Here is a 20878-nt window from a genome sequence, read left to right as displayed (position 1 = left end):
TATTCTGAGGTTGTGTTCTCTGTTCTTAGACTCTACCATTAAAGGAAACATCCTCACCACATCCACTCTATCAAGGCCTTTCACCATTCAATACATTTCAATGGTGAAAGGTCTTGATAGAACTGGGTAGTCTTGAGATTTACAATGAGTAAGCTAACCATAGAGAAGCAATATGGCTTATGCCTGAAGTGAATGGCAAATCAATTATAATTGAATTGGACACTGGCTCAGCTGTTTCAGTCATTCCATAAATGAATTTGAATAGCAATTCAAAGAGAGTGAACTGAAGCCTGCAGATATCCAACTAAGGACTTGCACTGGAGAAAAGATAATTCCTGTGGGAATGACATTCATAACAGTGAAATACAACAACCAGCAAGTCACATTGACCTTGTATGTGGTAAAAACAGGAAGGCCAGCATTGTGGGGCTGTGACTGGCAGAGACAACTATAAGCTGATTGGAGATTCATCCATCATTTGCATGCCACATCCTCTGCAAAAGAGTCAACTTAAATCAAATTAAGAAAGGTGCCTGATGAGGCCTCTCTGTTATGGCAGAAATGATCCAAAGGGAAACTGGAAAAGACTCCACACTATCTCAGGTCTACATGGCAACCCAATATGGCTAGAATGTGCAGCAGAAATTGCAGTTTTCCCATTTTTACCAATGCCGGAATGAACTTGCCCTTGATGGGGGTTTCCTTATGTGGGGATTGAGGGTTGTTGCAACATCCAAGCTGAGAGCTAAAGTGTTGGAAGAGCTACAAGCTGGTCATCTAGATGTGGTCAAAATTAAGGTGTTGGCTCAGGGCTTTATCTCGTGTCCTGGAATAGATCAGCAGATCGAACAGCTTGCCATGCTCTTCTCAAGATGTCAACACATTCAGAAGATGCCAAGAGCAGTGCCTGTCCATCCCTGGGAATGATCTGCATTACCCTGGCAGAGGATACATGTTAATTTTGCTGAACCATTCATGGGTACAAATTTCTTGATAGTAGTGGATGCAGCTACAAAGTGGCCAAAAATGTTCCCAAGAGCTTCCACTGCAGACTCTGTTGAAGTGTTGAGAAGCCTCTTCTTGAGGACCGTTGTCCAGGACACTTAGTCAGTGACAATGGACCACAGTTTGTTGCAAAACAGTTTGTGTCATTCCTAAAAATCACAGATAAGACATATTGCATATGCACAGTACCGCTCGGCTACAAGTGGCTTGGTGGAAAGGTTTGTCCAGAGTCTAAAGAACTCACTGCGATTAATGTCAGCAGAACACACTACATCAACACTGAATCAGAAGCTTGCCAATTTCCTCCTTGCATATCGTTATGCAACACACTCCACAACCAACCACTCACCAGCTGTGACGTTTCTGGGTCATTCTTTGCACTCATGCTTGGATCTCGTCAAACCCAATCTCAGAAGGAGTATGCAGGACAAAAAGCTGAGACTAATTGAGGACTCACTAAACAAACAGTTTTGTAGTTTCACTCCTGGGCAAGCGGTCCTGGTGAGGGATTACAGAGATGATCAAAAGTGAGCGTCTTGGAGAGATTAAGGACTGAACTGGACCACCCTCCTACACGGTGGAGTTTCTGTCTGATGTTATCCAGAGATGACATCGATCAGTTGAGGAGATCAAAGTCAATTGTTAGAGAAGAAAGGTGGCCAGAGCTGTCAGCACCACTTCCTGCAGATCCAGAGTCAACTCCTGCAACCACCATGGAAGAGGCCCCAGAACCTGAGATAGTTTCACAGCCAGAAGTCTCACCTGCCGAGCAGAGTGATCTCCCCACCCCGCCTCCACCCAGTAAGGAAGGATATCATCCCACAAGAGTAAGAAATCCTCCACAGCAATTAAATCTTTAGACCCAAAAGGGTCAATTTAAAATTTACTATGCTGCAGATGTTGATATATTGGTTGTATTATATACAGTAAGTATACTGTGTATGTTTATAGAATACAGCGAATAACATATTTGAGTTGAGATACATTCTGTATTGAGTTGGAGTTTATAGCTAAGCAGGGAGGAATGTTGTGTATTCAATATTTCAGTAATATTTGAATAATATTGTATGTATTTGATGAAGCATTCTTTGTGTGTTTTAAATAATTCATTCTGGTTATATGTAAGAAGTATGTGAATGGTGTATGTCATTACACCACCACATTATATGTGAGTGCCTCACTAAAGAAAAGAAACTAAGTGCTCTGGTGTTTTCTTTTGATTGCTTTCTGGAGTTACAAAGGCATTGATCGTGTGGATAGTCAGAGGCTTTTTCCCAGGGCTGAAATGGCTAACATGAGTGGGCATGGTTTTAAGGTGCTTGGAAGTAGGTACAGAGGAGATGTCAGGGGTAAGTTTATTATGCAGAGAGTGGTGAGTGCATGGAATGGGCTGCTGGCAACAGTGGTGGAGGCGGATACAATAGGATCTTTTAAGAGACTCCTGGGTAGGTACATGGAACTTAGAAAAATAGAGGGCTATGGGTAACCCTAGGTAATTTCTCAGGTAAAGACATGTTCGGCACAGCTTTGTGGGCTGAAGGGCCTGTATTGTGCTGTAGGTTTTCTACGTTTCTATAAAGAGATGGCCGGGGGAACGGTTAAAAATACTTGGAATCCATGCTGGGATCTCTCATATAAATGGTTTGGTGAAAGTGTAAGTGGTCTGATTATTAAGTTTGCTGACAGCATGAAAATTGGTGGAGTTGTGGATAGCGAGGAAGGTTGTCAAAGCATATAGTAGGATATAGATCAGTTGGGAATTTGGGTGCAGAAATGGCAGGTGGAGTTTCATCAAATGGGTCCATTTTAATAACAGAGACTGTGTACAACTTGAAATTCTTACTCTTCACAGACATCCACGATAAACAGAAAGAACCCCAAAAGAATGAACAGGAAAACGTTAGAACCCCAAAGCCCCCCTCGCCCACGCACAACCGAGAAAAAAGCATCAACCTCCCCCTCCACCATTTCAGCAGAAAGCATCAGCGTCCACCATCCACCAAGCATGAGCAAAGCCCCCAAACAGAGACCATGACCTGCAGTCAACAAAAACTATCTCTTTCACCAATCGACTTCCCAGCTCTTTTCTTCCCCCTCCCCCTCTCCTGGTTCCACCTATCACCCACTATCTCCTCCCCACCCCCACCCCCTTACTCTGACTTCTTATCTCCTTTTTCCTGTCCCGATGAAGGGTCTTGGCCCAAAACGTCAACAGTTTACTCTTCTGCCTGGCCTGCCTAGTTCCTCCGACACTCTGTGGGCGTTATTTTTGTTTGCCTGACAGTTCAACATGCCACAGGCTCTACCTCTCACTAACAAGAGACAGAGAGATGTCACTCATTTCACAGTCTGGAGAAGATGATGCATTCCGGGAGGTCAAATGCATTGACTTACATTGACAATCAGAGGGATCATAGGTTACTGAAAGTGGCAGTAAAGTAGGTCGGCCAGTAACGAAGGTGAGCAGCATTCTGAGTTCACGGTCAGTGGCTGCTTTATCAGTTACAGCTGTACACCTGTTCGTTAATGTAAATACCTAATCCAGAAACTCAATGGAGACACAGTCAAGAGATTTAGTTGTTATTCAGACCAAAATCAGAATGACCTTTTCTCGCTGCTGCCGAGTCACTGGGTAGATTTAAAGTTCAGGTTGGTAGAGCCTCAGGACTTGCACCATCAGGTTCAAGAACGGTTATAACCCCTCAACCATAAGGCTCCTGAAGAAAAGGGGATAACTACGTTCATTTAAGGACTCCTTAATCTTGTTATTTCATGCTCATTATTTATTGCTATTTATTTATTATCTGCATTGCACAATTGTTTACAGTTTACAGATCCCATTTTACAGTTACTGTTCTGTAGATTTCTTAAGTATGTCCACAGAATAAAACCTTCAGGGTTGTATGTGGTGACATGTATATACTCTGATAACAGACTTTATTTTGAACTTCAAAGGGTCTGTTCCTGTGCCTCAGTTTTATGTTCCATAAAACCTATTTTTGCCAAGATTCCAATCCTTTTATTATATCCATTTAGATTCCATTGTTGGATGATGCAAAGATTTTCCATTCTCTCTCCCCATAACCTCTCCTTAAACCCACACAAACCCATACATCTGAGGCAGGTGCTGTTGCGTTTAAGAAATATTTAGATTTGTTACTGTAAGAGTCATCAGGCTAAGTGGTGGTATTAATGGAGATACATGAGGAGGTTGCCGATTACATGTCTCCATGTATGTTGTGACTTCCTATAAATTACTTGGCAAGAGTTTTCCCTTGGCACTAGGGATTGATAGGTTACTAATAGATTACTAATTTTAGCCAGAGGGTGGTGAATCTGTGGAATTCATTGCCACGGGTGGTTGTGAAGGCCAAGTCATTTATATTTAAAGTGGTGGTTGGTAGGTTCTTGATTAGTAAGGGCGTCAAAGGTTACAGGGAGAAGACAGAAGAATGGGGTTGAGAAGGAAAATAAGTCAGCCATGAAGGAATGATGGGGCAGACTCGATGGGCTGAATGGCCTAATTCTGCTCCTATGTCTTATGGTCTAGCGTCAGGTGGGACTATAAAGACTGGCTTTGTGTTTTCATAGTATACAGACTTCTCCCTGCAGGAAAAGGCCTCCTATTTATGATAAAACTGATGAGACATCATGACTGAACAACCTGTAGTGACAGAGAAAACAAAGAAACAAGCCAATATTCCTCCTGCTGCCTAAACAATGTGTTCTGTCCCCCTGGTCCAAATTGATTTCTCCCAGTGTTAATAACAGCATAAAAACATTGCATCCAATACAGATGTTGCAACGTATAGGGGTGAAGTTCTGTAAGGCTGCTGTGGTTCTGGCAAGTGAGCAGAACTAGTGGGAACTGAAGCAATCGAAAAGGGTGACCTGGTGGCATTGCAGTTAGCACAATGCTTTACAGCACAGCTGTAAGATCAGGGTTCGGTTCCTGCTGCTGTCTACGAGGAGTTTGCATGTTCTCCCTGTGGCTGCATGCCTTTCCTCCGGGTGCTCCAGGTTCCTCCACATTCCAAAGACGTATGCATTCGGATCTGTGAATTGTGGGCATGCTATGTTGGAACTAAAAGCATGGCAACACTTGCGGGTTGTCCCCAGCACAATCCTCTGGATTGACTTTACACAAATGACGCATTTCACTGTAGGTTTCGACGTACAAGTGACAAATAAGGCTAATCTTTACCTTTAACCTTTCTTCGTTCACTCTCTATATCTGACGACTGAATGTGCTGCCCAATACCAACCATCCAATAGAACTGGTAGGAGGCCTGAACCACTGGGACTTCATTTATACTACGTCCCCTTTCTCAAATACTGCCAGGAGTTTCTATGTGGAGAGGGGTCTGTGTTTATGCTAAAAGCTCTGTTGAATTGGGGAAAAAAATACAAATCAAACTTCCCTGAAAAAATAATTATTCAAAAAAGATATCCTACCCTGAAAAATGTTCATATCATTGTGTCCCTGACTGGGAGACAAGAAGATAATCATTCCCACACTTTACCTCTAACAGGTACTGAAAGCATCTCTGATTCACCTCCTTTTACTATCACCCTGTGGGGAAGTACAAGTTGAATTCTTATGACACACAGCAGAAATGGGGTTTCAAGTTTGATGAACCTTATTGTGAATTAGTATCTTACCTATCTATGAAGAATTTTACATTATTTCCAGGACTTGAACATTATGCCTTATTAATTGGAACCAATTATATTATCAAAGGTGTACCTTTATCATTGTGAATTGAAATCCACTCAATCTACTGAATCTTTCAAAGAAGTAATGATTGATGAAGCATACCTTAACTTCTCACCAATTGCTCAACAGCCCACAAACTCCAGCTTCAGTCCTCTACCCAGGAGACCAAACATTCAGTTAATGATATTTCTCTGCATGAAGGTACGCTTCCGGCCATTAGTCCTAACCTTGGCTTTTAATAGTTTGTACCTACACCACTTGCCCTAGAGTCAGGAAATAATGTTCAGTATTAACCTTTTCAAAGTGATATAAACCCTATATACCTCTAAAACATTTTCTGTCTTATCCAGGATTTAGAGTTCGAGTTGCTAACACAATTCCTCATCACTCACTTTTCTGACAGCCAGACCTGGTCCTGTGGGCCTTCTGTACATCAATTCCAAGACATGATGTTTCCCTTGTGCCTTGTTGACCAGAAATGATCACATTATTCAAGGTACACTGTGACCAGAGCTTATACAGCTCCAGTTCCATAGACCAATAAAACATTCTGCTTGCTGTGTTCCTGATGTACAATAACCAGATAGCATTGTTGCCCCTAATCTTTCTTGGCTGCTTTGACAGCATTCATTGGGTTACTGGCATTGCCTTTCACAATGTAACTCTGTAATCTTATTTATAATCAATGCCATCTGCTCATTTCCAAATAACGTTGGGAAAATACTTGGATGGAATGATTTTACCATTCCATGGCACCTTAAGAGACGTTACTGCCACCAGCAAGGCCACCGTTAATTGTTCTTGAGAAGGTAGTGTTGGGCCATTGGAACCTGTGTGCTGGGAGTGCTCCCACAGTATTGATGGAAAAAAAGTTACAGGATTTAGACTCCGTATTAATGAAGGAGCAGTGATGCATTTCCAAGTTAGGAGGGTGTGTATTTGGAGAGGAAACTGCAGGGGTCCAGATGTTCCCTGAAACCTGAAGTCTTTGTCCTTCTACTGGAGGAGACTGAGATTCTGAGATGCCATCAGAATAGTCTTTCTCAGACTTCCAGTAACTTCTCCCTTTCTTTCGTTTTCCACTCCTCACTCTGGCTCCCCTCTTAGCCCTTGTCTTCTCCTCACGTGCCCATCACCTCTCTTTGATGTCTCTCCTCATTCATCTTCTCCCATGGCCCACCGCCTTCTCCATCAGATTCCTTCTTCGCCAGCCCCTTACCTCTTCCACTTATCTCCTCCCAGCTTACTTCATCCCCCTGCCCCAACCTTCTTATTCTAGCTTCTTCCCCCTTCCTTCCCATTCCTGATGAAGGGTCTCAGCCCGAAACGTTGATACTTTATTCCCCTCCATAGATGCACACATTATTGCCATGGTGACCTGAATGGGGAAGGGAGTGAATGTTTAAGGTGCAGAATAAACATAGATAACATAGAACACTACAGCACAGTACAGGCCCATTTACCCACAAAGATGCGCCGCTCTTGTAACCTACTCTAAAATCAATCTAACCCTTCCCGCCACGCAGCCTTCCATGTTTCTGTCCTCCATGTGCCTACCTAAGAGTCTCTTAAATGTCCCTAATGTTCTACACACACACCACTCTCTGTGTGAAAAAAAACTATCTCTGATATCCCCCAATCACCTTAAAATTATGCCCACTTGTGTCAGCCATTTGCGCCCTTGGAAAATGGCTTTCCACTTCATCTATGTCTTTTATGGTCTTGTACGCCTCTATCAAGTCACTTCTCATCCTCAGTTGCTCCAAAGGGAAAAACCCTAGCTTGCTTAACCTATGCTCATAAGACATGCTCGCTAATCCAGTCAACATCATGGTAAATCTCCTCTGCAATCTCGCTAAAGGTTCCACATCCTTTCAAAAATGAGGCAACTAGAATGGAAAATAATACTCCAAGGGTGGTATAAACAGAGTTTTATAGAGTTGCAACATTACCTTGTGGCCCTTGAACTCAATCTCCCGACTAATGAAGGTCAACGTATCACACGCCTTCTTACCCACCCTATCAAGCTATGCAATAACTTAGTGTGACCTATGGATGTCGACCTCAAGATCCCTCTGTTCCTCCACACAGTTTTGTCATTAGCCCCGTATTCTGCAAAATAAAGGAGCAATCAAGTTCGTTGTTCTAATCTGGATGGTGTTAAGGATGTTCAATGCTGTTAGTGCTAACAAGCAACAGAAGATTATTCCATTATCTTCTCACATGCACTGAAAATGGTCGAAAGGTTTTGGAAAGCTAGAAGCAGAGTTTAAGTGGTTGGATCAATCAAATATCTAGTCAGTGGCAATCTCCTGCATGTTGACAGTAGGAGATGTGGCGATCATAATGGTAGATAGTTAGACTTTGCTCTGTTCGAGAGTGTGCCCTGGAATATGAAGGTTTAAATTCACCTCCAATTGGAGGTAGAAATTCCTCTGCTCTGTAGCATCATCTTAAACATGGTTGTGAAAGGCAGTCTACCTGATATTATTAGTGCAGGTAAGCACATTTCTTCAGAGTAAGTTTAAAGAATAGAATACAGCAGAAATATCTGCAAACACATTCACTGTCACTGACAACAGTAATCCAAAGACCTCTTATTGCCTGATATCATGCATTTAAAGTTATCCATTAAATGTGAAGTACAGAAAACTGGCATTTTCTTTAATTAAGTTCTAGGAACCCTCTGTCCCACACCTTTGATGAATTTCTATATTCAACATTATGCTTTCTTTGAGAAATGTGCTTCTAAGTAGAGCTGATGGAAAGAGATTATAATATAAAGTTGTGAGGTGCCGGATTCATTTTTTTTCAAGTCACATTAACAGAGCAAATGCTAAGGTGATTTATTCTATTTCAGTAGCGTGAAACTGTATATGCTGCAGATCTTGGACGCTCTCCTCAGACTAAGAGGCTTTTATCACCAGCAGGCACACTGAAATAATGGGTAGCGCTTTTACTTCAGGTCCCTGACAGTTTCAGCTCTTAAAGCAGATCGTGATCCTTTAACCTTAGTGCTTATATTTTAGTAAAATTCCTCTGTGATAACAAAGAAGCAATAATGTTTTTCCATCATCTTAAATGTTAGTATATTAAACTCCTGTGAGGATATTTTTATTTTCATTTCAGGGGACATTGGATGGCAGTAAAGGAAATAGTGACGGGCACAATCAGGGAACAGAATTGCATTTTCCATCTTCATTCCACATTCTGCAGGACACCATATGGATTCAAATAAGGGATTCCCTCAGACATGATGGTTCAGATTTGAAAATTCACCATGAAAAGGATTAGCGGATAAATCAGCAGTCTGACACACACTGTTAACATATTGATTAGAAGTTATTTACAGCCTGCATCATGCCAATGTCTTTCTCCTTTCATGAGTGAGTGGCCGGCCTCTAATCAGTGAGTAGAACTAAACAAAGCGTTGAAACTGACAAAGAGCATTGGGAATGCAGCTTTCCCATGTGTCATTTCAATTCATTCTGGGCTCCACACTACCAAGAAATCTGACAATTTTTGCTTGTGCTACTGAGCATCGATTGCTCAAACTCCAAACCCAATACTGCCTCCACCACACCACAAAGTAATTCGCATTTCCATTAATTAATGATCTCCTGAATGAACAGAAAAGCTGACAAAAAAGTGGTGGATATGCCTAGTGCATCCCAGGAAAAATCCTCCCCACCATAAAACACATCTACAAGAAGGTCTGTCACAGGAAAGAAGCATCCATACTCAAGTGTGCCCACCATCCAGGCCTTGCTTCCTTCTCTCTGCGTCCATCAGGAAGGAGGTACACGAGCCTTAGGACCCACACCACCAGGTTCAGAAACAGATATTACCCCTCGGCGGTCAGGCCCCTGAACCAGAGCAGATAGCTTTACTCACTCTAACATTGAACTGAGTCCACAAACTCTGGACTCGATTTAATGCACTATACAACTCAATTTCTCAACATTTATGCGTTATTTGGCCTGTCCCCTAAAATCCCTCACTAATTTTTATAGATGCACTGTAGAAAGCATTTTTCTAGGGTGCATCACAACCTCGTATGGAAGTTGTCCTGTCCAAGACCGGAAGAAGCTGCAGAAGATCGTGAACATGGCCTAGCACATCACACAAACCAATCTTCCGTCCGTGGACTCACTTTACACCGTACACTGTCGGAGCAGTGCTGCCAGGATAATCGAGGACACGACCCACCCAGCCAACGCATTTTTCGTCCCTCTTCCCTCCGGGAGAAGGCTCAGGAGCTTGAAGACTCGTACGGCTGGATTTGGGAACAGCTTCTTTCCAACTGTGATAAGACTGCTGAACGGATCCTGACCTGGATCTGGGCCGTACCCACCAAATATCTGGACCTGCCTCTTCATTTTTTGCACTACCTTACTTTCCATTTTTCTATTTTCTATTTATGATTTATAATTTAAAATTTTAATATTTACTAATTTTTACTATTTAATATTTGTAATCCAGGGAGTGGGAAGCACAGAATCAAATATCGCTGTGATGATTGTACGTTCTAGTATCAATTGTTTGGCGACAATAAAGTATAAAAAGGTAAAAGTAGAAGTATTTAATTATTTTTTAATATTATGTTGGTTGTTTTGTATTTGCACAGTCTGTTTTCTTTCACACACTGGTTGTTTGTTTTTGATGTGTGCAGTTTTTCATTGATTCTATTATGTACTGTATTTACCGTGAATGCCTACAAGAAAATGAAACTCAGATTAGCATATGGTGATATATATGTATTTTGATAATAAATTTACTTTGAACCTTGAATTTTGTAACCCCGAGATGTTAGTCATTAAGATTCCCTCTAGGCCTTTCAGTTTTTCAACCTGACCCATTCTATAAGAGCTGGAAATATTATAACCTCTAACAATTCCCATGTAGCAGTGGCCGACAGCTCAGTGGCTGATGACTCAGTCTCAACAGCTCAGTATCCAATAGATCTGTCCAAACTCTCAGTATCCGACAGCTCAGTGTCCAATAGATCCGTCCAAACTCTCAGTGTCCGAAAGCTCAGTGTCCAATAGATCCGTCCAAACTCTCAGTGTCCGAAAGCTCAGTGTCCAATAGATCCATCCAAACTCTCAGTGTCCAAACTCTCAGTATCCGACAGCTCAGTGTCCAATGGCTCAGTGTCTAATAGCTCAGTGTCCGAATTCTCAGTGTCCGATGGTTCAGTGTCCGAACGCCCAGTGTCCAAACTGTCAGTGTCCGATGGTTCAGTGTCCGAACTCTCAGTGTCTGAATGCTCAGTGTCCAATGGTTCAGTGTCCGAACACTCAGTGTCCGAACGCTCAGTGTCCGAACTCTCAGTGTCCGACACCTCAGTGTCTGCCACCTCAGTGTCCGAACACTCAGTGTCCGAACGCTCAGTGTCCGAACTCTCAGTGTCCGACACCTCAGTGTCCGAACTCTCAGTGTCCGAATGCTCAGTGTCTAATAGCTCAGTGTCCGAACTCTCAGTGTCCGACACCTCAGTGTCCGATGGTTCAGTGTCCGAACGCTCAGTTCTTTCTCTCACTTCTGCCTGTCCTGCTGAGTTCCTGTGTCAAGTCTTTGTTGTTGCATAAAGCACGGTTCATTTTTAATTTTAATTTTTGGAGATACAGCCTGGTAACAGGCCCCTTTGGCCCAACGTGCTGTACTCTTCAAACACACTCCACATGACCAATTAACCTAATCTGTATGCCTTTCGAAAGTGGGTCTTCTCCAGAGGAATCCACATGGTGATGGGGAGTAGTTACAAACTCCTTTCAGATAGTGACAGTGATTAAACCCAGATCGCTGGCGCTCTGATCACGTTACACTAACCTCCCGGCTTCCTTGCTGGCCAATTCTTTATTTTATCTTCTGGATTAACAGAGGGAATCTATTATGACAAGTAACTCTGTGACTGGGCTCTCGTCTCACCTCCCTATCTCAGCCCTAACAAATCCAGAAGGAGTTACATTTTCATTCAGGAAATGTTTTAATGTGCTGCATCAATAAAACAAATTAATCACCAGCTTAAATGTATTGAGATATGAGAGTGAAGCCAGTTTTACACCAAGCTTATTGTACAATTGCACGATTCAGCCTTAAACACAGAAAGGAATCTGATTTTCAGAGAATCAGCTTCAGTTGTAGTGACCCAGATCTTCTTTGCAGAAACATCTTGTCAAGCATGCAAGTTTCCCTTTAAAAATCCGTACAGCAAATACTATTAAAATGTTTGCCTGCAGAATGAAGCAGAAAACTATGTTTCAACCCTCAGGTCATCTTTTTTCTTCTAATAACATGGTTTTAGATGGTGTAATATTATGCACAGGACCTGTGTGGCAGATGGCAGAGCATGGGACAGCTGGAGACACGTCTGCACCTGGGATTCTCCACATGCTGAGCTCCTCAGGCCAGTCTCTCCAGTCACCCATCCCCTCCTGCATATCTTCCATTTGTCCAGCACCATTAATACCATAAAAAATCAAGGCAATGCACAGCAACATTCTCATTTGAAATGTTAAAATTGCAAGTTTTTTTGTGTGTTGGGGGGCGTTGTGGTGGAGGCTGAGAGCTTCAGAGAAGATTGTCCAGAGCTCATGGCCTTGTCAACAATGAAGCAATCAAATCAGAAGGTGAGTGAGAGAATAGAAACAGAAAAGAACAGACATCTCGATGTGTTATAGAATCATATAGTTACAGAACATGCAAGCAGGCCCTTTGGCAAAATTCGTCCATGCTGACCAAACCTACCTGAGTTAGTCTCAATGTGCCTGCATTTACCACATCCCCCTCGAAATCCTTCCTGTCCAAGTGCTGGTTCAAATGTCTTTTAAACTTTGTAACTGAACTCATCTCTACCACTTCCACTCACAGCTTGTTCTAATGAGGAAAATGTTGCCTCTCAAGTCCCATTTAAATCTTTCCCCTCCTATCTGAATGAATTCCCCTGTCCTGGGAAAGACTGTGAGAATTTAACTTAGTCATGTTGTACACGAATTTATCTCTCTTTAAGGTCACCCCTCAGCCCCCAATGTGCCACCGAAAAAAAAACTCAGACACCAACATCCTTGTGAATCTTTTCTGTGGCTGTTCCAGATTAATTACATACTTCCTACAGCTCCATGACTGGTGCTCATAGCACTCTGTACAGTCTCACAGCTGTAAAATGATGTCCTAACTCCAGTACTCAGTGCCCTGACTAATGAAGGCAAGTGCCAGACAGTTTCTTTGTACTATATCCCTGGGTCTCTCTGTTCCACCACACTCCCCAGCACTCTGCCATTTACTGTGAGGGGTGAGGTGCTACATCCATCTGCCATTCCTCGTACCACTTTCCCATTTGACCTCATTCCTGCTGCAGTCTTAAAACAGCCATCAACCCCACCACCAGTTTTGGTGTTATCCTAAACTTATTAACCATGCTAACTACATTCTCATCAAAACATTAGTCTAGATGAGAATGAGGGGACCTGGTACTAATCTCTGCACAGCATCATTTGGATCTGAAAAGACAATCCTCAATTACCACTCTCTAACCCCTACCACCACGCCGATATCGTGGTATCGTGTTGAATTGTTCAGCTCAGGATCACCTTCACTGTGTACTATCAACACACACAGAGTGACATATTCCCCTGATCCTCACCTACCACCCCACCAGCCTCCGGGTCCAACATATTATTCTCCGTAACTTCCGCCACCTCCAACGGGATCCCACCACTAAGCACATCTTTCCCTCCCCGCCTCTCTCTGCATTCCGCAGGGATCGCTCCCTACACAACTCCCTTGTCCATTCGTCCCCCCCATCCCTCCCCACTGATCTCCCTCCTGGCACTTATCCGTGTAAGCGGAACAAGTGCTACACATGCCCTTACACTTCCTCCCTTACCACCATTCAGGGCCCCAAACAGTCCTTCCAGGTGAGGCATCACTTCACCTGTGAGTCAGCTGGGGTGATATACTGCGTCCGGTGCTCCCGATGTGGCCTTTTATATATTGGTGAGACCCGACGCAGACTGGGAGACCGCTTTGCTGAACATCTACGCTCTGTCCGCCAGAGAAAGCAGGATCTCCCAGTGGCCACACATTTTAATTCCACATCCCATTCTCATTCTGACATGTCTATCCACGGCCTCCTCTACTGTAAAGATGAAGCCACACTCAGGTTGGAGGAACAACACCTTATATTCCGTCTGGGTAGCCTCCAACCTGATGGCATGAACATTGACTTCTCTAACTTCCGCTAAGGCCCCACCTCCCCCTCGTACCCCATCTGTTACTCATTTTTATGCACACATTCTTTCTCTCACTCTCCTTTTTCTCCCTCTGTCCCTCTGAACATACCTCTTGCCCATCCTCTGGGTCACCCCCCCCCTTGTCTTTCTTCCCGGACCTCCTGTCCCATGATCCTCTCGTACCCCCTTTGCCTATCACCTGTCCAGCTCTCGGCTCTATCCCTCCCCCTCCTGTCTCCTCCTATCATTTTGCATCTCCCCCTCCCCCTCCAGCTTTCAAATCCCTTACTCACTCTTCCTTCAGTTAGTCCTGACGAAGGGTCTCGGCCTGAAACGTCGACTGCGCCTCTTCCTATAGATGCTGCTTGGCCTGCTGCGTTCATTAGCAACTTTGATGTATGTTGTGACATATTTTAACCTGCCTTATAGATGTAAGGTTCCTTCTCTTTGAACTACAAAGGGCCTGTTACTGTGCTGTATTGTTTTATATGCTATCCAGACAGTCTCCCTCTATCTATCCTTTGTAGTCCATGAAAAGTTTGGTTTCACTTATCACCTGCTAATTTGTACCCCTCCGCCCCAACTTCTTATTCTCGCTTCTTCCCCCTTCCTATCCAGTTCTGATGAAGAGTCTCAGCCCGAAATGTCAACTGTTTGTTCACCTCCATAGATGCTGCTTGACCTGTTGATCTCCTCCAGCATTTTGTGTGTGTTCCTCTGGATTGGCAGCATTGGTAAAATCTCTTGTGTTTAAGATTTATTGTCAAATCTCATCCCTACTATTCTTGCTTCAAGGAGAAGAAGAATGCAGCTTCTCCAGTCTATTTCTGGAATTATTTTATTAACCTTCTTTGCATCTTCTGGAAGGTCTTCACAATCTTGAACTTTGAATTTTCTTTCTGAAGAGCATTGACCATAATTTGGTCTACCCTACACTCAAAGTTTTTTGTACTTGAGACCCAACCAGTCTCTCACAATGATTCAAGGCAACCACCTTGCTTTGTGTTGTCGCTAAAGATCTGGCTTCATGTGGATGTCGAGAGTAGATTTTCACTTGGAGGAGAATGTAATGTAATCTACAAATTGCTCTTTAAGGGGTTACCCATTTTATAGAGACCGAGGGCAATTTTTTTTCAAATTGCCATGAGTCTTTGTAACTCTCTTCCTCTAAGTCTAATGGAAGCAGGGACTTTGAATATTTTTAAAGCAGCACTATTTAGATTCTTGACAAGCAAGTGGTGAGAGGAAAGCAGGAAATCAGAACTGAAGTTATAATCGGATCTGCCATAATGTTATTAAATGGTGTGGGAGGTTTGAGGGGCCGAGATCTCCTCTTGTTTTAATTTATATGTTCATGTTAGAACATTAGAAACAGCAGAAAGTTTTTGACAAGAGCAGGCCATTCGGCACAACAAAGCTTGCCAAATTTCAAGTATGCTGAAATAACTATCGAGTTTAGATTTGAAAGTCTCTACGCACTCCTCTCAACCACACAGCTAGATAGTTTGGACAATGTGTCAGTCCACAACTCGCTGTATAAAGAAATGCATCCTGACGTTAGTCTGAAATCTCCCTTTAACCAGTCTCCATCTATGGCCCCGTGTCCTCGCTGATGGATTAATTTTTGAAGTTACAGTTGGCATCCACCTTACTTATACCCTTAATGATTTTGAACACTTCTATCATCTCTCCTCACATTCTACATCTACTCAGGCTAAAAAGATTTAATTCCTTCAATCTTTTTTCATAACTCATACCCTGCAGATCTGGAATGAGTCCCACTGCTGTTCTCTGAACTCTCTCCAGGCCCTTCACATCTCTCACAAAACATGGAGGCCAAAATTTACACAATACCCAAGGTGTGGCCTCACAAGCGGATTATATAGCTTAAGGAGAACGTCTCTTGACTTGAACTCCACTGAGCGATTATATACAATCATTCTATTAGCCTTCCTAATCGCTTCTGTGCATTGTCTAGATGTTGATAGTGATGTCTATCACGATGCCCAAATCCTTCTCAAACAGTGCACTTTCTAACTCAACACCCCCCCACTGTATATTTATATCTAATATTTCTACTTCCTATGTGTAACACTTTAAATTTACCTACATTAAATTTCATCGGCTATTTAGCTACCCACATCTGGATTTTGTTTAGATCTAACTGTATTGATTCTGCTGCCTGAATATTATCAGTTCGTCCCCCTAATTTTGTGTCATTGGCAAACTTTACCAGTTTATTTGTTATGTGCTTATCCAAATCATTAACGTAAATTGAAAACAGCAGCAGCCCCGAAACCGATCCCTGCAGAACCCCACTCTTAACATCTTCTAGGAATAAAAATGATCCTCTAACCATAACTCGATATTTTCTATTTTTGAGCCAATCCTGCACCCATTTGCACAACTTACCCTGAATCCCTATCTCCTGTAATTTGATTATTAACATCTTGTGGGGTATCTTGTCAAAAGCGTTCTAAAAGTTCAAGTAAATGATATCAACTGCTCTATCGTTATCATAAATTTTGGTTGTCTCTTCACAGAACTCCAGCATATTAGTAAAATATGATTTTCACTTTCTGAACCCATACTGCTTTTCTGCTGACGTTCCTGTTCTTATCATCTGCTTTTCTCTCTCATTTTTTACTAATGTTTCTATTATCTTACCTTCGATACCAGCTTACTGTCCTATAGTTACCAGAGTTAGTGTAGTCACCCTTCTTATATACAGGGACAACATTAGCCGATTTCCAGTCCTTAGGGATTTCACCAGTCCTCACTGACTTTTGAAAAATAATTGTTAGAGGTTTGTATACATAATCACAGATGTCTTTAAGTACCTTTGGATATATGTTATCTGGCCTTGGAGATTTATTAACTTGCAGCCTTTTCGGCTAAAGCAGAACCTCACTCTCTAAGATCTCTAAGTCACCTAAAATAACCTTATTTTTTCTACACTTACTGGCATATTGCTAACATCTTTGCTGGTGAATAACAAAATAGGAGGTAAGGGTATCCGCTATATCCTTCTCTGCATAATTTATCACCCCAATATTATTTCTAATACACTTAACTTTGACCTTAACTTTTACTACTGAAGTACTGAAATTATCTTTTGGGGTCAATCTTAGCGTTATCAGCAATATCCTCTCAACCTGCTTTTTCACAATCCAAATTTCCCTCTTGAATAAAGCTCCCATATTTTCATATGCCCTACAGTTGATATTATTACTATTTTTTCTGTATTCTTTATACAACTGTATTTTCCTCAATAATTTTTTATGTATATCTTTATTCATCTAGTTGATCTATTGTTTTTATTGGTTCTCCTCGCCGTGGACATGAGCATTTCCTGCACTGCATGTATTACTATTTTAAATCAATCCATTCTTCCTCAACTAAGTCAACCTCAAACATTTTCTTCCAGATTATCTTCTGAAGTCTTTGCCGTATCTGCACAAACTTTGCCTTTCAGAAATTTAATTTAATGGCTTTGGTTTTTACTGATATACTCTCCCAAAAAACTTTGAGACTGTCAATGTTATGATCACTTGTTCCTTAAGGCTCAATAATTTCTGTACTCAAAATTCTATCTTGATTGTTTCAGAATATCAAATCTAGACAGACCACCCCTCTTGTTGGTGCATTTACATACTGTGTCATAAAACAATCATTCAATAACTCAAATTAATTCGTTTTTCCTCTCATTCATTAGTCACTGGGTTCTCCCACTCAGAATTTGGGAAATTAAATTCTCCTATCACTATAACATCACCTCAGAACTTGCTTTTCTAATATTCTGATAGAGTTGTTTATTAAAATCACTATCAGCATTAGGGGGTTTATAACATACACCCAATGTTATTCCTTTATCCTTATAGCTTTCAATTCTCACCCAGATATCTTTACTAAGTCTCGATTCATCTCCCACTATAAGCAGCCTCATGTTTAAATTCTCTCTTATGTATATGGCTACTCCTCCACCTTTACGATCTTGCCTATCTTTCCTAAATAAAGTATATCTTCAGTACTACATTCATCACCATCTTCTGAGGCCAGCCGGGTTTCAGTTATTGCTATTATATCATACTTATACGCACTTGCATGTAATTCCAGCTCATTTATTTTATTCTTAATACTTCCTGCATTTATACAGACCATCCTTAGTCTATTCGTGATGAATTTCATCCTATTCCAATCTATTTTATATTTTTGAAGGCTATAATCAGTTTATGTCCTAATATGTTATTCTCCACTATGATGTTTAAACGGTTGAGCCTGGCCTGTTTGAAGTTCCCTACACCCCCACCCCCCACCAATTCCCTAGTTTAAACAGTCCTCAACTAACTGAAGCATAACCCTACCCAGTCCATTGGTGTCCCTCCCATTCAAATGCAACCCATCCCAGTGGTACAGGTTCCATCTGCCCCAAAAGTTGCCCCAATGACCCATAAACCCATGCCCCTCCAACCTACGCCATGATTTGAGCCACACATTAAATCTTCTAATCTCTTCCATCTTAACTGGACTGACACGTGGCACAGGCAGAACTTCTGAGAAGATCACCTTGTCAGTTCTGTCCCTAAGCTTCCCACCTAACTCTCTACATTTGTCTTGCAGAACTGACAGCCTGTCCTCACCTATGTCATTTGTCCAGATGTGTACAATGATTATTGGATCCACCCCAGTTCTGGCCGGGAGCTTATCTGCTCATCCAGGGAGGTCTCCTACTTGTGCTCCTGGTAGGCAAGGCTCTGTACAAGACTCCTTGTCAGTACACACCTGATTCTCAACCCCCTGACAATCAAGTCCCCTGCTGTCACTACTTCCTTTTTACAGGGTTTAGGTTTGGGATTAGAGAGGGTCCTGTGGGGCTCCTTGGTCTGCCTACCACCTCAGAGGTTTCATGGTCGTTGTCAAGCATCGCTAAATGTTCAAAATGGTTGGACACTTCCAACACTGGGATGATGCTGCCAGACGGTGTGTACCTCTTTGCCTGTGCTTCTTTCCCATGGTCACCCACCTGTCTCTGTCTTACTGGTCTGGAGTCTCAGCCCATGCCTCTCTTGGGGTGCACACTATCTTCCTAAAGCACATCTGCCAATTCTCTACAACACCGCAGGTCAGCTACCTCCTCCTCAAGTTCAGCCACCTTGTTCCCAAGGTGTTGGATTAACTGACATTGCTCGCACATGAATTCTCCAGGGGAACAATTTTCTGTGAATCTGAACATAAGGCAAGACCGACATTGAATTATACTTGTAGGGTGACAGAACTACTGATTAAGCGACTGTATTTGTTTAAATTCTTAGAAGTAAACTACTATTATACCAATGTACCAGATAGCGCCTAATGTCTATCATGTGCTACGACCTTCCTGATTCTGGACTTCCTAGATTTGTGTTCCCTGATTGATTTGGTTTCTCCACTGGTAAACTACACTGAAAAGTGACTCTTGGTACCCCTCCCCTCCCTTGCTAGGCCTACGCAATTTCCCCACCACAGTATCTAATTATCGGCTCGCTTTTTCATAGGAAACACACTGAGCACCTCTATTACCGTTAGCGCTAGCGAACTGCTTATGCAGATGCTTAAAAAAAACGGCCACCCAAAATAAGGGATAGGCCGGGAAAAAAATTCCTTTGTGGTCCCCATAAGGCAACCAAACACAAGTTATATACGCCATGTCCAAAATTTAAAACAGAGCAGTTTAAACAGAACAAAAGAACACTACAGACCAAACTTCTTTCTCACACTCTCACACTCTTCCAAACAGTGCACACAGCAGGGCTGGAGTCCACTGCACCCGTACCAGCACAACGTGGAATGTGTAACAATCCAACCACAAGTCTTTGCTCCCAGGAGTTACCTTTCATCATATGTATGGTGAAATTCTGAATTCAACAGGGTAAATCTGAGAAAGAACTTCTTTAGTAGACCCAAACACATAAGATCCAGTTGACTAATACCAAACCTCTATAGTTGCTTCTAATCATAATGCAGACCATTACTGTTGCAGAGGATGCTTTACGATTCGCCAGCAGCCTCCTGAACATAGGACACAGAACACAGAAACCTACAGCACATTATAGGCCCTTCGGCCCACAATGTTGTGCCGACCATGAAACCTACTCTAGAAACTGCTTAGAGTTTCCCTAGCGCACAACCCTCTATTTTCCTAAGCTCCATGTACCTATCTACGAGGCTCTTAAAAAACCCTATTGTATCCACCTCCACCACCACCACCGGCAGTGCATTTCACGCACCCACCACTCTCACCATGAAAGGTGTCAACAGGTATTTTAGACTGGTATTCTGAAGCAAGACTTGAATGGAAGTGCTGCCTGGCAACATTATACTGTAATGACTTGTTACAGGTCTGATTACATTTCCAGCTCCGTGATCAGTACGAGTGCAAACAAGTCGCAAAATTAACTGTGGCCACTTTATTAGGTACACCTATACACCTGATCCTTAATGCAAATATCTAATCAGCCAATCATATGGCAGCAACTCAACGCATAAGAGCCTGCAGACATGGTCAAGAGGTTCAGTTGTTGTCAGATCAAACATCAGAATGGGGAAGAAATATGGCCTAAGTGACCTTGAATGTAGAATGATTGTTGGTGCCAGATGGGGTAGTATGTGTATCTTAGAAACTGCTGATGTCCTGGGATTTTCACACACAATCTCTGGAGTTTACAGAGAATGGTGAGAAAAACAAAAAACATCCAGCGATGGCAGTTCTGTGGCTGAAAACACCATGTTAATAAGAGATCAGCAGAGAATGGCCAGACCGATTCAAGCTGACAGGAAGCTGATAGTAACTCAAGTAACCACGTGTTACAACAGTGGTGTGCAGAAGAGAAAACTTTGAATGGCCCGCAAGTTGAACTTTGAAATGGAAGGGCTACAGCAGCAG

The 20878-nt window shown here is 42.4% G+C and overlaps 1 protein-coding gene across 4 annotated transcripts in view; it reads right to left on the bottom strand.

The window, feature by feature from the left end:
- Positions 1 to 20878, bottom strand: part of megf11 (multiple EGF-like-domains 11) — a 454053-nt gene that overhangs the window by 79083 nt on the left and 354092 nt on the right. The gene's annotated exons all lie outside the window — the stretch shown is intronic.

The sequence above is a fragment of the Mobula hypostoma genome, chromosome 13 (genome assembly GCF_963921235.1).
Source record: "Mobula hypostoma chromosome 13, sMobHyp1.1, whole genome shotgun sequence".
Lineage (NCBI taxonomy): Eukaryota > Metazoa > Chordata > Chondrichthyes > Myliobatiformes > Myliobatidae > Mobula > Mobula hypostoma.
Note: the sequence above shows the minus strand (reverse complement) of the source record. Positions and strands in the feature narration are given on the sequence as shown.